The following is a 12,836-nucleotide window of genomic DNA, read 5'->3' as shown; positions in this document are numbered from 1 at the left end:
GCGTCGAAAAGCAATAAACTCAAAATTAAGTTATAAATAATTTAAAGCATGTCATGAAGATGTATTAATAATTCATCAGATAAATAATTTACTAAATAATCAAATAAATAAATAATGAAATACATAAATAAATCAGCAAATAAATAATTCTGCAAAATAACCTAAACAATAAGTCACTAAAACAAATGACAAACCTACAAAACTACAGTGATTTTCTAAATTCTGATAGTTTTAAATAAACAAATGTATATAAACTAGATCAATCTTTGGTGGATAGAGAAATATTTTTCACTGCTATTGGTAAATTCCTGATTACACTGCACAAGGATACAATTTTAGATTTTACAAGAGTGCAGTTTTTCCCTTCTAAATTATTAATATGATTGCAACAATACATCCTGCTCTGTATTTTACACATAATCCCTTTATGTAGCTCATTTTTCCCAAAAAAAAAGTGAAAATCTCTTTACAACATTCTTAATTCACATATTTTTTTTTTTTCCTAGGTGCAGTACTTACAATACTGCAATAGCCTTCTTGGTGGTTCTCTTACTGTCTTCTGCAAACCTTCAGAAGTTTTGCTGCAGGGGGAAAACAAGTAGAATAACCTTAATTATTACAGATGGTATCTCATTCATTAGCAGATGACAACATTTTATTTGAAAGCACAAGAAAAGCTGTTTTATAATTCTACAAAGCAACTTAATGTGAAACAACCATTACAGTTTGCAGACTACCGAAAGTTTTTAGAAGTCTTTGGTGGAACGAGTTCAAGCAGACTGAGGCCTGTTTCTTGTATTTAAGCTGACACGCAATCTGTGCAAACTGGCACTAATTCAGATGTAAAGACAAACCACAAGAAGGACAAAATACTTGGCTGACATCTAATGTTATCCTTGATTTTGGAAGTTCAAAGTCCTTGAAAGAATACAGTGAGATCATTCCACTATCTAAGTACATTCACAATTCAATTAGAACACTGTACTCCAAAGCCAACACCGGCACCACAAAGGTCAAAATCCACTCATCTCCTGAATCAGTTTTCATTCTCCATTTATTTTAATGAATAGTATTGACAGTCACCATAGTTTTCTTCAAAGTGGTATTCTGTAAATATAGTAGTTAAAGAAATGCCAGAAGTGTAATCATGTTATCAATTTTTATCCATTCTGTCAAAAAGGTTCACTTGCTTTCCTGCATAACACACATTACAGGAAAGAGTGAGACACAGTTTTATAAACCATGGATTCCTGACCTCTGTACAGGACTGTAAAACTGAATGAATATATCAAACCTGAGGTTGTATGTTATATACATGCATGTTTTTTTGCTACTTGATTCAAAAGAAATCAGTATGCAGTGTTGTTTCTACTAGTAAGATCTGAAATGGTTGATGGTATTGCGTATTTCAGCATTTAAAAGCATAAAGGATAATTTACTCTTAAAACTACCTGGGCACATTATATTTAACAAGTCTCAAATTCTCTTCAGGGATTATAATAAGGAAACACTTTGCTTAATCATAAATTTTATATTTATCTTGGCTAAACACCCTCCTTTGGATAGACTGCCATGTTTTGTCAAGAAAAATCAACACAGCAGAAATGAAGTACTTGTTCTGCTGTGTGGTCATTCAAAAGAGTATGTAGAAGTAATGTAAATGTGCACAAGTACTGCTGATAATTTCACGCTCTCATACACTCGTTTCAATTTGCTTTAAAAAGGACTGTTCCTCCTGGCTAAATACGGTCATCATGAAAAAGCATACTTCCCCTTTGAGCTAATAACACTGCAAGCCCCAAAACACAGGAGTACAGAAAACTTCTATATTTTAAGGAATCTGAAGCACTTTTTTCTCACAATATATGTTTCTGAAGTGGGACAAATGACACTGTGGTTTTTTTGCTAAGGTATTCTCTTTTAGTGCACAGATTTCTGTTTGAGAACGACAATTCATTCCCACACCACATCTGCAAATCTCATCCACCCCCAAAACAAATCATACATATCCCAAATCCCTCTTCTTTAAAGTAATGGATCATTGTAAAAGCAGTATATACCTTCACACATTAAAAGATTTTGAGGATTACTGGGACACACGATGGCTCAGGAATGATCCTGAGATTCTGGAATCAGACCTTCTCTAGGAAGTACCACTTAGTCATAGATGATCTTCATTCATCTGCGGCTTGGCAGCCTCTGGTAGCAAAGTGATTTTTCACTAATGAGTTACAGTAGGGCTAAAACTGTAATTACAGTCACTGATGTGTTAAAAACACATTTTTTTTCCCTTTAAAATTTGCTTAGTTTTTAACTACTTTCATGTTTAATTTGGGATTCTAAACTATGGTTACAGAACTGACCTCCTCACACAACTATTTCTGTTTAAGTTTGAGCAGGGAATTATGACCCTTTAATAGACATGTAAACCATTTAAAGAAAGTACACAAAACAGCCAATGACCTGGGATATAGCCACCTTTCTCTCTCTTGCAATCAAATGCAAATTCCATCCTACACAAGAGGAAAAGGACAGAAACTGAATTTGATTCCATTCCTCTGTTCTGCCAGCTGGTCCTTTTCCCCCAGCCTTCATAGTATAGGTGCCTCTACTCTACAGATCATGCAAAAGACCAGTCAACGGAAGACTAAAGCAAAAGGCAGTGCCATTCAGGTGTACTGCAGAGAGCAAGAATACCAGAAATAGAGTAATTGTTGCGTGCTCTGCCCAAGCTGAGAAGCTGAATGCTACAATAAGGAGGCCACCTTGCTAGTATTCAAGTTAATTTGGGTGATAATGCAAGGAACCAGATTGTACCACATACCCAAGAACAAATTTCAGATCTCTACAATGGCAAGATTTTACATAAGGCTCACAGTAAAAAGCACCGAGCAACGAGATCTTCTATTCTCCACCTTTTGATACTGCCATCATCAGAAAGTTTCTTAGTTTGCAGGTACAAATCAGACCAAAAGAAACCGCATACTGCTGCTTCTTCCCTTTGGGAACCCACAAAGACAGGAACCAGAGGAAATTTTAGAAAGACATATAATTTCGAAATTTAGGACAGGAATTTTTTTTTTTAATGTTCAGGAGTAAACATGGGTAAAAAGACAGACATGCTTAACCATATTATAGATAATGTAAGGTACTGACCACTATATTCTGACTCACGTTTCAAGGATTCTTTGAATTGTTATGAGTTACATAGAATATTTTGCATTATCAATGAAAAAAAAATACTGCAATGGATTATTATATTCAGGAACTTAAATAATATGTAAATTCTTTCCAGGCCAGAAGCCTCATTCCTCTGCCACGCTTCGCTCCCTCTATTTATTACAATTGATCAATTAAATTAAAAATTACCTGTTTGGTCCACTTCACATAGAAAGATATTTTTGTGACTCAGTACAGTCCTTCATTAAAATTTTTAATATATGTCTGGTTTTTTAATCATAAAAAGCAAAGAAGTGCTTGTTATACACAGTGTATAAGTCTACCTAAAAACTGTAGAAGTAACCCAGTCTACAATCAGTTATAGGATAATTTTGAGTATCTTCCTGGTAAGAACTTTGAGTATTTCTTGAGTAACTTCTTAACCAGCTTCTTCCAATTGTCTCTTAGTAAAAAATCAATTTTAAAATATTACAACATGTTAAATCCCAAACTACTGAATCAACTGCTATCAATACAACACATAGCTCACTTGACTGTCATGACCCACATTTTCTAGTCGATTTTTAGATAAAAACAAGAAGTTTATTAGCAAAGGTTTATCTCAAATTCCCACATGTACAGCATGCCACATTAAATATATGCAAATCAACCTCTTTCTCCTCTAGTTTTTTTGAGCTGACAACTCATATGACCTGAAGCCATGGTTAACGATTACAATTATTTGACTTTCATATTTATACAATCAGTTATCAGATATGCATGTTAATTGATTTTGATAGTTTTGTATTCTAATGATCAACAGTTAGCGTACATTTTACCAACCTCTTGATTTATAAGAAAATGAAACTAGTATCAGTTTTCACAATTAACTCGTCATTGTATTGATTTGCAGAATTCACTGCAGACATCTCCATAATATGTTAACCTGGATGTACTCTAAACTATGGAATCTTTATTTTGGTAGCAAAATTTGAATTTCTAATTAAAGACACCCTTCTATTGTGTTTAAAAAACACAATTACTACCCTATTTAAAGAATGCGTTGTCTATTAACTAGAAATGATGAAACACAATTAATGCTTAAATAAACAGACTGGACAAAAAATTAATTTACAGTTATTTCATATTCACATTTTGGTACTTAAAAGTTATTTTCTCTTTTTCAAAGAACCTTGGTTGTGCACTTCTTGATTTTAATAAGCCCTCAAATGTCATATACATGACAGAGTACAACCCTACATTTAAGATCCTTATTTCTCAAGCAATATGCTTAAGGCCAAAGCATTCCTCTGTTGCCGACACAAAATATATTAGTGAATCGGTTACTTTTTTTTACATGGCTGAAAATTTTTTCTTTGCAATCATTTTTATTTCAGATGCCCCATTTGTTGAGGCATCAAATAAAAAATTACAAATTGCACAGATTTGCACACAAAGGACTGACTACTTTGTAAGTTTATACAGTATGCAATCATCATCTTACACGATTAATAATGTTGTTCTTTAAGGATATTCATATAAAAGAGAATGGATATTGCATCTTACTCTCAAAAAGATCAGATCATGTCTTATTCCATAGAAGGGCTCTCCCAATTTAGGCCTTAACTGTTGTTGGACTAAAGGCTTATGCTCCAATTTTGGTAAAGCAAGAGCTGCCAAATCCCTTTCTCAGTATATTTGAATGTCGACACAGATATTTTAATTTCTGCAAAATGCAGAATCTTTCTACTTTCCATAAATAACTGAAGGAGTCTGTTCTTTTATCCAGGTGAGCATTGTACACTCCATGTTCTGCTACCATGCTCTTTTTGGCTGCCTGCTCCAATTAATTTCAAGTGAAATTTATCCATTATAAGATTGTAAGACACATTCTCCGGAACAAAAAGCAGCACAGAGACATTAGAGCACTCATCTCAGATATATAATGCTGATTCAAGTTCCTGCAATGTAACACAGAGTAGAAGAAACTTAAAGCCATGTTACCGCAATCACGAACAAGCACCTTAACCTCTAAAACAGTTTAATGGACTTCTCTGATTTTTAAAAGGTCTTGATTTAACACTGAACATAATGAGAAAGGTATTGAATATATGATAGGATTCTGTTGCTTTCTTAGTAGTTCCTTCCTTAAACTAAGGTCTGATGGCATCGTGGCAAACACTGGTAATGCAAACAAATTCTCTTCAATCTTTCCCTTATTGGGAAACATCTTCTTGGTCTTCAACAGATCTTGATTTCATCCTGATCATAATGAGAAAGTCTGAGGGTCTACAGAACAGGGAAATCCATCCCACCCTTATTACTAACCCAGTTTTAACACCACAGATAACAACGCAAAGACCCTCATTTCCTTTGTACAATGTAGTGCTACACATTAACCATCTTGAAGACTGACTACTAGGTTTATACTTTTGCAGCAAAGGCAGACCTTAAGATAAATGGAAGAGTGAAGTAAAGATCCTGAAGTTATATGTGGAACTCCAATATAAATGGCCAGAAGAAAACAGCCGGAAATAAAAGGTAAGACAAATACACTGAGAAGAAAATCTATGTATATACTTTATGTGTAAAGATCTAATAAACTTAGAAAATAGATATAATTCCAGTTTCTAAAAATACTTGATATCCTCCACTTCTCTTGAAACTTGACAGCGTTAAAAATTACAGACCTGGTCACGTCAGCTATGGAGAAAAGCAAGTAAAATTTAACAACTGCATAAGTATGGGCTGACTGAGCCAAAGGAGTCCTATTCTGACTCATATAACACAGCACATTCATTTAAGTTAGAATTAACATCAACATTTTCACAACATTCCTGAACTTAGATTAAGGTGGAAATAAAAAAAAAAAAAAAAAAAGACAATACTGTTTACAACTCACTATTTTAAAAAAGTGTGTTAATTGCTCATCATAAAGATCAATGATTAGAAGTATCATGTGACTAACAATATTCAGTATATTTATTAAAAACTGAGAGGAAACAAAAAGTAGAAAGCAACTGGTGACACCTTCTGATGACAACTTTTATGTAAAGAATTGCAACTACAATAAATTCCACAGTTAAAGGTTAAAATTAAGGCTATGAGTAGAAAGATGACCAATAAAATGCATTCTGGTAAATGAGAAAGTAGCATAGCTAGCAAGTGTCCAGCTGTAAGACAAACATGAGTGTAGTGATAGCATGCCAACATCCAGACCACCATGGCCAGTTTGGATCACTGGGACTCTTAAGGGGATCATGACAGGGGGAACTGGGAAAAAAACCTAAAGAAGCTCAATACAAGTGGCTTAGTATCCAGCTGTCACTGCATAACCTTAGTTACAAAAATGAAGTTGAGATCAATGAAATATAGAAAACCAATTACTATCCTGGCCCTGTTGTACGGTAGGATGCTCTTTTGCACTACTTTACACTTAAGAAATAAACATGGAAATGGATAGTAAGTTTAATACAACCAGGTAGGTACGTTTAACTATTTGTATCCAAAGGTGATCCAATTTGATTAGAAATCATCAAGGATAAGGGTTTTCCATTGTCAGTCATAGAACGCATAGCCTTTATGATGTTTGGTTAACTCCATATCAAAAATATTTAACTGTTTCACAACTCATTGTATAATCTCAGCAAAGAAAAAATATATTATCTATCAGATGGATCAGCTCCACATGCCCATATAAACTCCAGCAAAGGCATTGAAAGAAAATACAAAAAAAAAAAAAGGAGAACGGGGGAGGACAAAAGACACATCATTGCTCATTTTGATAACAAAACAATCTGAGCCCACACATAGGTCATCTAAATGTGATAAAAATCACAGTCACAGAACCTCAAAATCATCAGTTTGTGAAATGGAAAACCTTACACCACCTCCAGGATGTTTTACTTCTACCAACATCAGTAACATCTGCACTCCCTAAATCTCACTCCATTTTATAATGGTGACTAAATTTCACTGTACTTACTAACATTAATAAGAAACATTTATAAGAATAGCAATAGTTTGTTTGCATAAAACTGACCCACTACTTTGCTGCTCCCTGTCTATAGCAAAGTGGCATATGAATACTGCATAAGCAGCCAAATGCTTTTCTGATGCGAAGACTCCTTTGGAGATAGCCAGTGTCACCAGCAGAACTATTGCTCGCGGCATCCAAAAGGACAAAACATGGAAACTTCACTTCTAAGAAAAAAGAAAGGCTGCAAAGCTTCTTTTAGAACTAGTGAATATTTCACATAGAATCATCAAGTTAGTGAATGCAAACTACAGCAGAAAACCGCTGCAAATTTCAATCCTGTTAGTGGATAGATGAATTTAGGGAAGAGGATGTAAGCATCATCAATGTAGGACAAAATTGCTAGGTTTTATTTTGAACATGCTTAAACTCAACCTTTTAACTTAAATATTTAAGAATTATTTTAGTCTGTACGTTTTACATCTCTTGCCACCTGAAGATGGCAATCCAAATGTCTAGAATAGCATATTTGGAATGCTGAGTTATATTAACATCATACTAACTATAGCAGTTCAATTTCAACAAACTTCTCTGTGTTTTTGCATATTGCTGAACAAATGACTCTGGAATTAGCTTACTTTTCTTGGAGGCATTATATGAGATTATTTCTTAGTCTCCTCCTCTTTGATTTAGTACACCTCCTCAGATAATTTATTAATGTTTTGGATATCTCATTCATCATCCATTATTACTGGTGTCATAAATTAGAGGAATGAAACAAAGCACTGGACTACACACTTTTTCCATATTCATCAATAAAACAGCCACCTCTATTAGCAAGCACTGTACAAAAGAAGTTGGTTTATCCACTAGAGTGAGACTCGGAGCACTTTTTAAACTCAAATCCCCAAACAGATCATTAGATTTATAGTACAATATGTTGTTAGTGAAGTAAAAATCAGGGCTTCACCTTTAAATCTAAGAGTATAGAAACACCTGGTCTGCAAAGGACAAAAGTACATGTCAGACATTGCTATGTGCTGTAAGTTTACCAGATGAATTAGAAGACTGATGAATACCAGTCTTGTATGAAAAGAAATTGATTAATCATTGAAAATGCAGTAATTTTGCCAGCATACTATAAAACAGTAAAAAGGGGAGGAAAGATTCAACTAACAGAAATGTAAATGGTAGCATTTAAGTCTGTGATATTTCTCAGAGGACAAGTTACCTAAACTGGTGATAAGTAGGAAAAACAAAGCCCATTAGCATAATTTTTTTTTAATTAAGACCACCTAAACACAAAGAACATTGGAAAATACAATCATGAATATTTCAAAGATTTTCAAGATAATGACCATTAATGGGAACCATAACAGTAACAAGTTACATAGTAGTATACTCTGCTATATAAAGTACCTGAAGGAAGAGGGAATTAATGTTATTATGAGAACATTAACTACTGACCTAACAAGATCATTATGCCTGCATTAGATTACATCTTTGAATTAAGTTTGAATATCCAAAAATTCACTTTTTGTTAATTTAGGCAAAGACTCAGTTGATATATTTTGTACACATTTTCCGTTTACATTCCTTTAACTAAAAGTAAATCTCTCATTAAGGCAAATTAGTATTTTACATGATACAACAGTACTGCACTCACCTCTTCTCTAACTGTTACATGAAAAATTTGAGCCAGGTTTAGTAATTCATTACTGGAATCAGATACAGAAGAATTTAAGTTATTATAATAAAAGAAGAAAAGGCCTCCATGTTAGATTTAAATTGGGTAAAATGCTTCAGATTAGCAGCTGTGTATCTAATTTCTCATGGGTAAGAAACAGTTTGCAATTTTTTACTTCTTTAGGCATTACAGATTAGGTATTTCGGGCTCCAATGTGAGCTGAAAACAACAAAATAACTTTTTCCAACTGAGTAAAAACTCTTTTCATTGTGCCACCTCTAAATCGGGACCCTCATTATTTTCCGTATAGAACTTTCACTATCTATAGTAACTGATGATTAACAAAACATACTTGTACCCATGCTTTTTAAAGCTAATTCAACTAAACACATATATACAGATGCATTTTTCCCTTTATTACATTTAGAATTATTAGGGAAATATTAATGAAACTGTTTGATGAACTACGTTGGACACTTTCCTATAGTTACAATTCCCAGCAAACTGGAAAATGAAATATGCGAGTTGCAGCTTTTGTTAGTCTCCCATTTAATCGCTGTTTGGCGATGATCATGATACCTGTTATTCAATCTATAAGGCACCTTGCAGCCAAAAAGAACCTTGTCGTTACGTGAATAAAAATAGGCAGTACCTTGCTTGTACTAAGGTGCATGTGCTTTAAGGATTGACACAAACTGGAGAAACCAACCCCTCCTCTGCTTGAGAGCAGCCATTTGCGCTCTCACTCTTATCTCTGCTTCACTTTGTATAAAAACGTGCATTGTCAGAGAAATACTGAGATTTACTCTTTTCTCTGTCGATTATGATATTCACTCATCATGTAGGTCCCCTGAACTCCATTTGTAGCCTCAGTTAATTTTTAACAACAGGAAACTTTATTAGACAGGAGATTATAAGCATGCCATACCCAAAATTTCCAGCAGCAGTCTGGGGGGTAACCGGTACAAGATAATTCTCTGGCACAAAAGGACTTTATTGAACGTGGTCTCCCATGACCAACAGGAGTGCTCTAGAAACTGAGGTAGTAGTCAAAATAATAAAGTGTTGGCAATGGCACCACCATTCCGTCCTCCAGGAGTTTTGTCAACTTAGTGTTTCCAAACCATCTGAGATTTTTTTCTTTCCTGGTCTTTTTGTTCACTTAGTGGAAAACTTATGTCTGCATGGAATTGTTCACAGAACCTCAAATCAAGGAACACGCACTGCTGACTTACCTAAGACCAACTCCAATATATTAATCTTAAGATACATGGAAGAAGGTTTATCTTTTCCTCATCCTAAAGAGATTACTTTCTTGCCTAAAACTTTACAACAAAACACCAGTGACGGGTACCCAGAATTGCCCAATCTTCATTGTTTTCCAGGTAAATAAGCAGGTAATCTGTTCTCTATTCCGAATACATAATTTCACTTGTTAATGACAGATTTCAAGATCAATTAATGACTGTGTGGAAGTACTGAAAAATCATGGAAATAATGCCTTAGCTTACCTCATATGGAATTTGGAATACAAGAGACAAATTTCCTCAAATAATTATGCCAACATAACTTTCCTTTAACTCTTGTTACTTAATTATCATAACTTTCAGGCCTGCTGAAAACGTTATCAATGAACAATAAATTGCATGGTGAACAAACACCAACCACTGAGAAGTAAATGAAGATAACATTTTTTTGGTTAGAACACAGAATTAAAAAAAAAAAAAATCAATGGACTCTTGAATTCATAATTTTTTAAACTTATTTTTATTAAAGGTTCTGCAAGACACAACATCGTATCTTCTTTTTAACACCAGAGATCCAGAAGGCTTCAGGTGTTTATATATCTGTTCTAATCTCAGACTTACATGAAATTCAAACCTTTGCTTCTCAGCAACATCCTATCCTCTAAACCCTGCTGAATACCTATTCTCAGACAGACATGTATTTTTAAGCCTTATGTATTAGAACAGTCATTCATGTAGTTGATCGGGAGCATATGTGGACCTGCAATTACCCAACACATTTATCAGTGGGAAAAAAATGCCAAGCAGGACATTTGAAATCCAGTGACTACAAAGTAGTGGTTAAATGCAGGAGGAGAACTGAGGAGACAGTATTCTGAAGCAAGCAGACAGGTAGCAGTGGAGGGCAGAAGCTGATACCATCAGGACTGAAGATAAGCCCCTCCATAAGGAGTTGTGATACTCATTTCCCCGACACAATTATTACCACTAGTAAAGAAGTTTACTACAGCTACATGATTTAACATCTGTTAAACCAATACTGTTAAATTCAGAATCCACTAGAAACATACTACAAACTGCCTCAAAGAAATAGGGCTTGTTTACTCCTCATTACAGTGTCGGTGAGTCAAAGAGTTGATCTCAAACAACAGAAGCCTGACAGAAGAAAATGCTGCCAGCTCTGTCAGGCTCCTGGAAGAAAAAGTCAAGGCTCAAATGATTGCGTTGATCTTTGACTGAAGCTGTAAAATTAGTCTGTTTCTTCAAAGCCAAACATAACACCACAGCCAACAACAAGGAATACTTTTGTTTTTTCCACACAGTCAATTTTTTGACGTCATAAGCTCTGGATATTTTTAATCACACTAAAAAGCGTTAGCAAGGCAAATGTATATGACCCAGGCCCATAAACAACCATGGGACTGTTGTTTCTAACTAATGTTATTTTTCCTGCTGTCACCTAAATTCCACTACCAAGACTTCTTATTAACAGGTACTTTAAGGTTTTAACCAGCTTTTAACAAATGGTTTTTTGCTTTCACTATTTAAACCTGAACAATTGTTCAGATTTGTTCACTGACTAAACTCCAAAGTATCCATATTTTATTAGTCACACGGAAACTGGATTGATACCCAGAAGACTTCAAGATAAAACACTTCACTGACATAGATCAGAACCTAAAATTCATCCCGTTTAAAGCCTAACAGCCTTAAAGATACATTGTTTCATGCTCCTAATTCAAATAAAGGTACTTAAAAATAGCATATTTTCTGTTCAGAAGTTATCCTTAGTTATCCTTCCTGAACTCCTCATTCTCAGCGTCACCTCTAATGTCCTACATAATTCCGCCCATTCCCACTTCACAAACAATTAATAAAAAGAAGGCCTACATTCAGTAAATCCCTTTCAATGTATCTTCCAGTGTAATTTTACAGGGTAAGATTTCTGCTGCTACTCATTAAAAATCAGATTCATCAATGCTGACTTTTTTATTTTAGATATGACTTTATTTGAAATAAAATTTTAACCCATACCAAGTAAATGAATATTAACATACTGCAGTTGCCATAACCACTACAGAAGAGTAACAGCAGAAATAAACAGTTAATGACTGGAAACGGAGCCAGAAACAATGGATAGACAACAGCTCAACTTAACCGATTGGTGCACACTCTCTTCTTCCTACCTCTCACCTGCAGTCAGTTTATCTTGGTTATAACTATATTGGTCAGTTCACGTTTCTTTAGCTGCAGGTCTTTCCATCACTGAAGTCAACAATGAAGTCATTCAGGACTTACAAGTACATACCAATTTTTTCTTCCTGGAAGAAATCTGAAGCATCCAGATGCCCAGGATTTCAATGTTCGACTTCATGAACTAAGTGCTTACTCAGCAGGCATCCAGAAAGTAATGCATTATTTCACTTACCCATACCAGTACTTTATTATCCGTTTTACGTAGGAATTCATAACGATAACAAGCGCATTGTTTGACATGCTGCAAAAACATATGGGTAACCAACAGATACTTCCTCTGACCCGTCAGACCAATTAATTTCCGTAACGGAGACAAATGCCTTCAGAACAGCAAAGCAAGACAACAGAAATCCTCTCAAATGCTGGAAAAAGCCAAAGAATATATGCCGTGAGGAAATGAACTAGATTTAAAAAACAAACTGCACTGAAGTAATTCTGTATACTGCTGTTAAAGCTGTTTTCAGTAATGTACAGTATCACACACAATGCTTCACAGTAAACCAATTTCATG

General features: G+C 34.6%; 1 protein-coding gene across 1 annotated transcript in view; it reads right to left on the bottom strand.

Annotated features, from left to right (window-relative positions):
* The window catches only part of TBC1D5 (TBC1 domain family member 5), a 350,320-nt gene that overhangs the window by 323,527 nt on the left and 13,957 nt on the right, over positions 1-12,836 (bottom strand). Inside the window, exon 2 of the mRNA XM_068404675.1 lies at positions 520-581. The gene's annotated coding sequence lies outside the window, so the exon portion shown is untranslated. The remainder of the gene's footprint in view (positions 1-519; positions 582-12,836) is intronic.

This window comes from Nyctibius grandis, chromosome 7 (assembly GCF_013368605.1).
Source record: "Nyctibius grandis isolate bNycGra1 chromosome 7, bNycGra1.pri, whole genome shotgun sequence".
Taxonomy (NCBI): domain Eukaryota; kingdom Metazoa; phylum Chordata; class Aves; order Nyctibiiformes; family Nyctibiidae; genus Nyctibius; species Nyctibius grandis.
The sequence above is the reverse complement of the archived record's forward strand: the minus strand, read 5'-3'. Positions and strand labels throughout refer to the sequence as shown.